At 36.3% G+C, this 4,378-nt stretch overlaps 1 non-coding gene across 1 annotated transcript; it reads right to left on the bottom strand.

Annotated features, from left to right (window-relative positions):
- Positions 1-2,450: 2,450 nt before the first annotated feature.
- On the bottom strand, positions 2,451-2,522 carry TRNAW-CCA. The gene has a single exon. It is a non-coding gene; the product is annotated as a tRNA-Trp (tRNA).
- Between the last annotated feature and the right edge of the window lie 1,856 nt (positions 2,523-4,378).

Here is a 4,378-nt window from a genome sequence, read left to right on the forward strand (position 1 = left end):
AATTTTTCCAACAATATTTATTTCCAAAAAATATCTACAAACACACAAAACACCATAATAAATACGAAAACGAGTACTAACAATACGGAACATTGAGGACAAATTAGACACATAAATACGTCTATCAATGCCTTAGACACATGTTTAAAAGGAGTAGTTCTAGAGACTAGGGAGAGAAATTTGTGAAACCAAAAGGAAATCCTCATGTCAACGTATTAAAGAATACTCATTTAGATCCGAATTTTGAATTTCTAAAAGATATAAGAGTACCTAAATATTTTTCTCCCAGATCAGGTGTATGAATATATTCAAAAAATTTTAAATAGTTGATTCATAACATGACCTTGAATATCCTTAATGAACAAGATGGTAGATTTATCAAAATTTACTCCACTTTCAAACTTCAGTGAGACAACTAAAGAAGGATTTAAACTGGGTTTTGATTTATCTTTTGTTTGGTTTGTTGAGAAACTTAGAAACTCTGATGATCCATCAATCTTCCTTGATCAGCTAACAAGACACAAGACAGTTGGATGAATTTGAATGTATGGGTTATGAAGTCTCTAAACTTAGAGAGAGACTGAATGTTTTTAGAGAAAGAGCTGAACGAGATGCATTTGAAGTCTGTATGGGTTATGAAGTCTCTAAGCTTATTGAAGAGGCAACCATGAATTTGAATATGTTTTAAGAAACCTGCAAAAAAACAATTTTTTATCAAGTGATGATGATCAAGACATAATGAGAAGAAGATCATGATTATGACTAATCCTAGATAAATGTAGTGTGTTTGCAATCTGTTTTTTGTTCTGTTACATTCCCATAAATCTCACCGGAGATGGTTGTTGAAAGTGATAAATGTAGCCGGAGCAACTGGTCAAATTGACAAGAGTAATACTGGTAAGCCTAAAATGGAGTAATATGCTTACACGGTGGTTAATAGCAGTCAGTGAGTAGACTCGGTTCTCTAGGATCAAGGCAAGAGGAAGAGTCTGCCTAGCGAAGCTAAGATAGGGCACTCCTCTGCACCAACCAAGGTTGGAGTTGGACTTTGGAGCCTGGGAAGGTTAAGAGAGAGGTAGAAAGAGACATAGCAAAAACATGAGTCCTAGAGACCAGTACAAGACCACATTGAGCAAAACAATGAAAATTGAAAACCCATCTGAAATTGGAAGTACTGTGGACTTCTGAAACCGATTCAAGGTTGGGAATTTTGATAAATTCCGATTTACTTTTTGCCTCACCAAACTTTCTATTCAAGGGAAGTTGTTGTATAAAGACAGGAAAGATGCTCTGTATCCCCTGCAGTGAGCGGCTACAGATTAGCTGTTAATTATTAGGGTTACACTTTGAAATTTCCATAAGAATGGCTTCTTCTTCATCATCAAAATCACTAGATTTAAAGAAGAAGATGAATTTGAAATTGAGAGAAAAAACCTTCAAATCTGTTGTTAGGGCTTCATCCTCCTCATCACTAACATCAAAAGATGAAGAATCTGAAGATTCAAGAAACTGTTGTCACCCCTGAATCTGATTCTGATGATGAGGCTGATGGTGGATCTCCAATTGAGGGGGGTTCTTCTTCTAATGGGAAGAAGAAGAAACCAAAATCACAAAGCAAAAGGAAACAAGTAAAGACACCAACATCAACAGCAACAGCAACAAGAAAGAAAACAAGATACTATTCAACCACCACCACCAGCAGCAGCAGCACATCATCATCATCATCATCAACAACAATGGTTCTTCTAAGAAGTTCTGATGGTGATATTTTTGAAGTGGAAGAATCAATTGCTCTGTTATCTCAAACAATCACACATATGATTGAAGATGGGGTTGTGGCTGGGAATGTGATTACATTATCTAACACTTGAACTAAGATTTTGGAGCAAGTGATTGGGTTGCTAGAGAAGAAGATAGAGATGAGAATGAGAAAGAAGAACTGAAAAAGTGGGATGAAAAATTTGCAGAGGAGTTGAAGAAGGATCAGTATACCCTTTTTGAGATGATTCTTGCTGCTAATTATTTGACTGCTAGGTGTTTTTGAGTTCTCTCTTATGAATCTTTAATAGAGATCTCTAATGAAATTGTTGTTTTAATGATGGGTTTGCTTGTTGATTATGTTTTAGGGATTTATTTATATCGGATTTGATCTTAGAATCGTTTTGCCCCTTCTCCATTCTAGTGCTTTGTGGAGTTTGAATCGTAAAACAGAGGAATGGTCTTTTACTTGAAAATCGTTGCGAGGATTATATTTTAGTACTATTGGCGAGACGGAGTTCAAGATTAGATGATGATTTGTTTGTTTGGCTGCAAGTCAGCTTTGAAGCTTGAGCTACGCACTTGCCAACCGCCAATTAAAGCCAGCCACCGTATATTCACAAAATGCTAGTTTTAGTTTTGCAGTTTCCGACTAGTTTTAGAATGCAAAAAAAAAAAAGAAAAAAAAAAATTGAACCTGACGTGAATCGAACACGCAACCTTCTGATCTGGAGTCAGACGCGCTACCATTGCGCCACAGATCCAATTGTTGTCTGACCAACGAATGCATATAATCTGGAGTAATAAGTAAAGGTATAGACGCTACAAACAGAATGTCACTTATTTGCTTTTCCCGCACCATCAAAGCATACATACATTTATTTATGCAAATTTTGTTCTATATCAGTAGAGACAGAAATAGTACTCTGTATTCTCATACTTAATGTCATCAATGGCATCTTCTTCAAACCCATCTTCACAATCAACTGCTTCTTCTGATGTTTCAATGGAGCTTTCTCTAGTACCTCCTCACAGATCTTCATACCTTTCCCCAGAACTAAAGGTTTTGTATGATCAAGTCTTTGAACAAATTCCTCAAAACCCTCATTTTCTTCCACTTTCAAACTTCAGTGACAAAATCAAACAAGGGTTAGATTTATCCTTGGTTCGGTTGATCCATCGACCTGTCTTGATCAGCTAGAGAATCACACAACAGAGCTGGATGATTTTGAACATATGGGTTATGAAGTCACCAAACTTAGAGAGAGATTAAATGTTTTGAGAGAAAAGGCCGAACAAGATTTATTACTGAGACTTCAAATTGATGAATTAGAAGAAGAAGCAATAAAGAAAGCAGCAAAAGCTGAAATTGAAGAAATTCGTGTAGTGGAGATGGAAAAAGAGGTTAGCATAGCTAGAAAGTTATTAACTGCACAAAAATCAGACATCTTCTTTATGAATCTGAAGAAGGAGAAGCTTATGGAAGATGCAACTAGGAGTTTAATTGAGTTTAAGAAAATGACTTCGATTAATTCCTAAATGTAGTTGGTGTGTTGTATTGAACTATCTTTATTCATTTTGCAATCTTTTTCTTGTTACATCCCCTAGCCTAGGTAATAACCACCTACATGACGGCTAAGCAAGAGCAGAACACCAAGAAGTGCTTTGTTAAGGAAAACTATGTTATAGTTTCAACAGAACTGTAGGATCAACTTTTGATATAAATCTCGAATGATATTGTTGATCAAATGATGGGATGTAAAACAGAGAAATTATGGGTCTGGGATGAAGATGAAATATTTTGTGGCCAGCCGAGTTCAAGATCCAGAGCTGCTGCGCACCAAAACCAAGGAACAAAAATGAACCGAACACGCAACCTTCTGATCTGGAGTCAGTAGATGTAGAGAAAATGATGAAGAATTTGAAGTTGAAAGATAAAACAGCAGAGAATTGTGTAACCGAGGCTGGTGATTCATCTTCACTAACATGAAAAGCAGAAGATGTAATGGGAATGAAGAATTTGAAGACTCAAGAAACTGTCCAGAGTTCAAAATCTGAAGAAGTATCAGTACTTGGTACTCCAAAATCTGATTCTCATGAGGCTGATACTGGTGGATCTGCTTTTGTTGGTGATCAGGGTTCTTCAGAGAAGATGAAACCAAAATCAGTAGTTCTTTTAAAAAGTTGGGAGTGGAAGATGGGGTTGTTGCTGGAGATGAGATCCCGATTCCATTAACTAATATCTCAAGTGGGATTTTGGAGAGACTTCTTGTGTTTCTTGAGAAACATGGTGAGAAGGAAGATAGAGATGAGGATGAGGAAAAAGAAGTCAAAAAGTGGGATGAAGAATTTGTTGATGGTTTCAAAGATGAAGGGAATACACTGTTTGAGATGATTCGTGCTGCTGATTAAGTGTTTGATGGATGTAACTTGTCAAGCCTGTGCTGATTTTATCAAAGGGAAGTCACCTGAATGGATTAGAAAGTATTTCAATATCAAGAATGATTTTAGTCCAGAAGAAGAAGCAGAAGTTAGAAGAGAGAATCAATGGGCTTTTGATTAGTCATTTCCTTAAAATCAGTTGAGATTTAGGAACATGCTAATGCAAATGCCAAAAAAA

Source organism: Papaver somniferum, chromosome 6 (assembly GCF_003573695.1).
Source record: "Papaver somniferum cultivar HN1 chromosome 6, ASM357369v1, whole genome shotgun sequence".
NCBI lineage: Eukaryota > Viridiplantae > Streptophyta > Magnoliopsida > Ranunculales > Papaveraceae > Papaver > Papaver somniferum.